This window comes from Penaeus chinensis, chromosome 25, assembly GCF_019202785.1.
Source record: "Penaeus chinensis breed Huanghai No. 1 chromosome 25, ASM1920278v2, whole genome shotgun sequence".
NCBI classification, from domain to species: Eukaryota; Metazoa; Arthropoda; class Malacostraca; order Decapoda; family Penaeidae; genus Penaeus; species Penaeus chinensis.
Genome location: NC_061843.1, coordinates 13,226,454 through 13,233,571, shown reverse-complemented (window position 1 = coordinate 13,233,571; position 7,118 = coordinate 13,226,454). Strand labels below are relative to the sequence as shown.

General features: G+C 45.2%; 1 long non-coding RNA gene across 1 annotated transcript in view; it reads right to left on the bottom strand.

Annotated features, from left to right (window-relative positions):
- Positions 1–1,061: 1,061 nt before the first annotated feature.
- The window catches only part of LOC125038513, a 23,494-nt gene continuing 17,437 nt past the window's right edge, over positions 1,062–7,118 (bottom strand). The window contains exon 3 of the long non-coding RNA XR_007116060.1: positions 1,062–1,124. This is a non-coding gene — a long non-coding RNA (uncharacterized LOC125038513). The remainder of the gene's footprint in view (positions 1,125–7,118) is intronic.

Genomic DNA, 7,118 nt, shown 5'->3' with positions numbered 1-7,118 from the left:
AACTCTGTAGTGGAATATTTTTCAAATGCGATTTCCTGTGCGTGTGCGTGGTAAAATCTAACCATAAGTTTTGGTCTTATTATTCCGTATTATTGTCTGAGGCGTCGCATTCGATCAACTGAGGGAGAAAATACACGTTTTCTTGTTTCAGCTCGAGCAACTATTAGCGACTTACTCCTAATACATATTGTTCATTCTCATAAAATAGGAATTCAGTCTCGCTCTCTACTTATATCTGACACGTATGCAATTTATATTTCCCTTTTATTTATCAGTACATGTCAAAGCTTTGATACATAATCTTAATATGTTTACGATATAAATACTTATTTCATGTTATGTTTGCTCACTCGGAACTTGAGTACTTTGAAGAAAAAGGAACCATATAGAAAATTAAAAAAAAACACGAAATCGTATATTTTTTACCCTTTATGATAATGAATCTTCACAAATTCCTGAATACTTATTTCGCTGGTAATCCTAATATATGCTAAACAAGAAAGAAAATATGTCCGATTGTATATGACGTCATGATGACATAAGGGAAATCAGAGGTGAAAACGAGGCTGCCAAGCTGACACTTTTTTCAAGATGGACGCAAGGCAATCCGAAATTGCAAATAGAGGACGCATCATTGGGATAAGGGAAAGTGATTTCTTATCCAGTGAAGTAACCAGAGAGCCGGGTATCTCCCGCTCGATGGTATACAGGTGAATAAGGTGTGAGGAGGAGGGCACCCTGAACGACCGCCCTCGTTACCCTTCACCAAGGCAGCTAAAATTCATATAAAGACCTGCGACTCCCGCTAACAAGCCGCAAAATGACTACATGCAGATGGGATTCATCACAGAACATTATCAAAGAGCCAACATCGCTTCCCGTTCGCCCAGCAGTGTGTGAGAAATAACAGGTGTAAATGTGATTATCCTTTTTTAATTTGCTCTTAGACTTAGTTCGAATTTTAATAAATATAAATGTTTATACATGATAGTGCCCTGTACACCATATTTTATGTTCTGATTATCTATCATTATTTAATTCTTAGATGTGACAGACGACATATCTAGTGACCACGTGACCAATATTCAGTGGGTGGATTTTCTTGCATGCTGTTGGTGAACTCGCTGAAAAAGAAGGGGTATTTCAGTTTAGACATATATTTTGAAATTGTTGGAAGAAATATTTCTCCCTCCAGCACGTTGCTATCAAGGTCAAGCCAAGAATGCCTACAACCAGGCAGACTTGCTCATATCAGAGAGAGGGCAGCTGAACCCAATAGCTCAGATGTTATCTTTTCTCTGAGGGAACTAAGAAATGATTCGATGACCAGTCCTGCCACTGGAACCTCCTTGAAAGGTACATTTCCTCTCCTCCCTCATTGAGGTGAAACAGCCTTTGGGTGGCCGTTTCGGGGAGATGCAGGAACCGCCTTGAAAAGTTGCAGGACCTCTCTTCCCTCACTGTGGTGAAATAGCGTTGGGTGGCTGTTTCAGAGGGAAGAAGGAACCGCCTTGAAAAGGTACAGGACCTCTCTTCCCTCAATGAGGTGAAACAGCCTTTGGGTGGCTGTTTCAGAGGGATGAGGGAACCGCCTGGAAAAGGTGCAAGACCTCCCTTCCCTCACTGAGGTGAAACAGCCTTTGGGTGGCTGTTTCAGAGAGATGAGGGATCCGCCTGGAAAAGGTGCAAGACCTCCCTTCCCTCACTGAGGTGAAACAGCCTTTGGGTGGCTATTTTAGAGGGGTGAGCCAAGGGTTCCAAACAATGATGCCTATCTTGTAGGTGGAAGGACCAGTGCATGATTATTGTGCTCAAAGACCAGGCTACCCTGAATTTCCTGCAGGAATCGAAAGGAGCTTAAAGATGGAAGGAAAGTGTTTCTCACCACTGAATCCCGACGATAGGAGAGTCAAGATGGTGCTACTTGACTTCAGTTTTGTGTGATGTGGAACTGGTCACAGGTCGTGGAGGCTTCCCAAATGTCGAAAGGGAAGACTCAACCACTACCCTTGATCTGGGTAACTGGGACACCTTTAACTTTAGAACTTATGTGCCACTTCGACATTACAAGTGTCAAAGATATGGTCACCACCAGGCTAGCTGCACGGCCAAGGCCAAATGTGGTGTCTGCAGCAAGGCACATATCACTGAGGTGTGCATTAAGGCATACAAGGAAGAACAACAGGACACAACAGCCAAGTGTCCCAACTGTGCCAAAAGGCATCATGCCTGGAGCCTGGCTTGCTCTCTCAGGAAAGAGGAGATCCTCAGGCGACAAGAGGTTGCTAAAATGCGACCAGACTTTGTTCCTGCTCCCCCAGGCACCTATGTCTGGGGACAGAGCAAAAAATAAAAGGCTTCCCGACCTCCTATGAGGAAGGAAGCTGCTCCCCAGACGAGTTTCTGGCTATACTAAAAGTGCAAAAAAAGAGCCAGAGGTTCAAAGAGCACTGCAAAAGCCTCTCCAAGAGACGATAACCTCCTCTTTGGTGAGGAAGATATGACTATCCTGTTGACTGCTGTAGTCACTGTAGTAGCAACAGCTTTGGGGGGGGGGGGTCGAGTTAAGAGGCAGAGAAAGCAGTCACGGTCGCCATGACGGCAATGACCCAGACTGTTGTAGTCCTGAGAGGAAGGAAGCTGGATAGAGTCAAACCAGCCTCACCCTCACCCCAGGATGAGACTCACCTCCCCACTCCAACCCCAGCCATGCCCTCACAGGCAGAGCCTAACCAAGCTGAATCTGTGAAGCCAGTGCCAGAACATGCTGACATTACCCAGGCAAAACCAGCAAAGAAAAAAAATGATACAGACAAAATTTGAAGTGAGAAAAGCCAAACTAACAAGTCAGAGCTACCAAAGGCCCCCACCCCCAAGTGGACCCAGGGATAGCCTGACAAATAGCCCAAAAACAGACGAAGATCCCTCAATCAGTGAGGACTTCACAATGGATTGTCAGATTCTGACACATCTCAATCCAATTATAATGACGTCTCTGATTTAACTATTACTAAGTAACATCATGATACAATCTAAGCATACTACAGTGGAATATCAATGGCTCCTATACAAGGAATGCCATCCTCCACGTAATAGTGCGATCAAGGAACACTGACATTGTCATGCTCCAGGAGACATTAACAGTGGAGACTGTTTGCTCAGGGTATCATGTCTTCATGTTGCCATGCACAGCTGACAAAAGAGGCTTGATCACCCTGGTCAGTTCAACAATCACCTGCTCCGCAATAGCCGATGGACCGCACTGAGTAAACAATGTTGAATCTCTTGCTGTTGAGATTCAACTGGCGGGGCCTTACTCAAACTGTACAATGTGTACAGCAGGCCATTCTGTATGAGTTTAGACATCATCCAGGTCTGTGCTACTGCAGCACAAAACCAAGTGATCGTAGGGGGAGATATTAATGCACAACACACCATCCTGGCTCCCTGCTGGACACCGTTTGTGGCTGGCTATCACATAGCCAATGTGCTTGAGACATTCCCTGAAATCTCTCTTCTCAATACCTAAGAGCTAACGCATGTCAGAGGAGGGGTCCTAGACCTCACCTTGGCCTCTGCAACTCTGATGGAGAGAATCAGATGTCGATGAGACTGCCACAAGTGACCATTATGGCTCTGTAACTACCCTCATGGATGCTGGCCCAGTCCAAATGCCACAACTAAGTCCAAGATGGAAAACAGACAAGGCCAACTGGCAGGCGTTTCAGAATGCCTTGGCCCACTGTATCAGATGCAATAAACCCCCACAAAGTTAAATTGTGGAAGCCAGACTTATCAATACCATAAATCAAGTAGCCTCACAGACCATATCTAAAACTCAGCCTGGGTTCAGGAGTCACATAGACGCCTTGTACTTTAATGACGAGATTAAGGAGGTGATCATGTGCAGAAAACAATTCCGAAGGCAAGTAATCCCTTACAACCCTAGCTGCCAGGGATGCCAAGGAAACTGCCAACAGAGTCAGGCAGGAAAAGTGGCTGGGGTAGTATGAGTCCTTCGACCACCAAACCACCTTTACAAAGCTATGGCAGTGGGTCAGGTGAGCTACCAGCCGCTCAGCCCCGAGGTGCACACATCACGACCCTCAATCAGAGGCAAACAGACACGAGAACAAGCATCAACAGTCTGGCAGCCGAACAGAGGGCAAGCCAAGAATGCCTACAACCAGGCAGACTTGCTCATATCAGAGAGAGGGCAGCTTAACCCGATAGCTCAGATGTTATCTTTTCTCTGAGGGAACTAAGAAAAACCTACAAAAACAGTTTTCGCTCAGCCCCGGGTTCTGATGGGATTTCATATCTTTTCCCACCTAGGGCTGGCAGGTGAGCTTGCACTCCTGCAACAAGTCCTGGGAAACTTTCACTCTACCCCAGAACTAAAGGAGCAAGAGAAGTACCGCCCCATTTCTCTCCTTAGCTGGCTGGCCAAGATAGATGAGAGGATGGTATTAAAATGATTCCAATGGAAAATGGGACCCCTACAGGAACACCTCTATGGGTCCACAAGGGGCATGAGCACAGCACACAGCATAGCCGCGCTCTTAGGCACAATCAGCACGGGCACAGCTGTGGTAGCATTCCTAGACCTGGAGAAGGCTTTTGAATTAGCAAGTCCCCTTGCCATTCAGGAGACCCTGATCCAGAAGGGAATCAGAAGAAAGCTCTTGGCTTGGATAGGTGACTATTTTAGGAACAGAACAGCAAGAGTCAGATTCCAAGTTCATCTATCACAGCACATGCCACTAGAAGATGGAACGCCACTGGGTAGGGTTCTCAGTCCAGCCCTATACAACACCCTAATGTCCTGTATCCCTAACATACACCTCCCAGTGGGATGAAAAATTATCTCCTATGCAGACAATCTGGCAATCACCTCCACTGGACCACACTGCCTAGGTAAAGTTGAGCGTTGTCTGGACATTGTATCTAAGAAGTGTTGTAGGACAGAAACCAACACAAGACTGCCACGAGAGCAATGTCTGGAAGACACATAGGAGCCTGACACATAGAGCATTCTATGTACATGCCGTTCAGCCCATTGTGGACAATGTCTTTATCGTTCTGATTGCCAAAAAATAAAAAATAAAATAGAGACAGATTAGAGTCAGTTCAAAACGAAATTGGATCATTCTGGGTGCCCCAAGGTGGAGGAAGGTCCTCAACCTCCTCATGGTGGCAAACCTCACGAATTGATCTAATGGTAGCACATTTCCTTTCAAAGATCATCCAAGCTCCCAGGAACACAAGCCTGAGACAGCTCAAAAAACAGCTACTTGCCTAGGGCATGGACTCCCCCCACCCTGACTTTAACGAAGCCCCGCCGTGGGCACAAACCTTGACAGAGTTCTCTGTTATGAGCCTGTCAAGGGGAAAGAACCAATACCCCATGCCTAGTCTAAAAGCAGAAGCCGATAGGGTCATTGAAGCCATCACTCCTCTGGGTAGTAGAACATACTTCACGGGTGGCTCAGTCGATCCCTTGAGCCACACTGCAGGCGCCGGCTTTGCAGCAAGGGATGCCACAAAATCCATGAGGGTAACAGACAACGCCTCCTCGCTACAGGCAGAGGCAGTTGCGATCATGGGAGCCCTAGCCCACGCGTCCTTGAGGGAAGGACACGTGGTCATACATACAGACTCCAGGGCAGCTACTGACTGTCTTCAACACAGCTCACCCAAAGACAACATCTACCACCTGACCACTGTGCTTACCATATCGCAGAGAATTCTTGCTCGTGGTAGAATAATAATCATTAATTGGGTCCTCAGCCACATTGGCATCAGAGGTAACGAGCTTGCTGACAAACTAGCCGATATTGGCAGGGGTATGCCCCCAAACCCCATGATCATACAACCGAGCCGAAAAATCTTAAAGGAGAAGTGTAATGCGGCAGCTCGTGCCTTCCTCCGACAGCTTCACAGAGAGAAACGAGATCCTCCCCCGCGACCAGCTGGTACTCAGACGCCACAGGCTATAAGCCACTGGCACTCTCTGAAGTAATTAACAGAGGTACCGAAGTCATTCTTCACAGAATCATAATAATAAGACAATAGACCATAAAGAGAGGTGTTGCTTGCATTGTGGCGAGCCGAACACCACTCTGGTACACTACTTACAGAATTGTGAGCACACACTATTTCTGAGACAGGGACCGCCCACAACAGCCGCCGTGCTGGTAGAGATTACGCGGTATGCTTACATCGTGGCGACAGGAGCGCCTGCTGGCAATCCCGCCACCACAGAAAGCACCGAGTGTCAGAAAATAAATTGAGACAGCCATAAATAGCTGACACAGGCCGGGCCATATATAGAAGGCTTGGGCGAAGCCAATCTCAATTGCGTTGGTTCGATGACCAAAAGCACATGGAAGTCCTTAGGCCTAAGAACCTCACAATAGCTAATAGATCATGTTAAAAGGAGTGGAAAGTGTTTCGAAGGAAAACGGGACCTCACTTAAGCACGTCATCTCTACATCATCTCTGTCCCGGGGATTAGACAAGGTTTTGAATAACGATAGACTGCTCTTATTATAAGTGTGACTGCCCCAAGTATTGGACTTTCTTTTCTATTACTTTTTTTTCTTTCTTTTTACAAATAATCCGGTAGTAAAAATATCTTCAAAATTAATAAGCAAATTTCCAATTATTCGATTTACTGAATCCCCCGGCAAAGAAACATCGGAAAAAATATATCTATACTTATTTATGTATATGAATATATTTACATATATATTTTTTCTGTCAACTACATGCTTCTAAAAAAAATGTTCAACAACTTCAGTTCCTCAGAACACACGGATATGAACACAATCATTGTATTCAGTTGCTCTAAAAGGATAACAGCTAATTTTCTGTTTATTAAATTAGTGTCTGGATCTGACGAAAAGTAAATAAATCATTTTATCAATTGAAAAACTTATGGAGATAATATATGAAAACTTCTGTAACAAAACACAATTATGCCATCTTTATCTACATCTACGCATATACTGTAAACGGATGTGCATTGACAAACAGGAAAAAAAAAAAAAAAAAAAAAGGCAAAAATATAGCGCGAGATGAACTGCCCATTTTATCAGAATGAACATTTTTTTTTT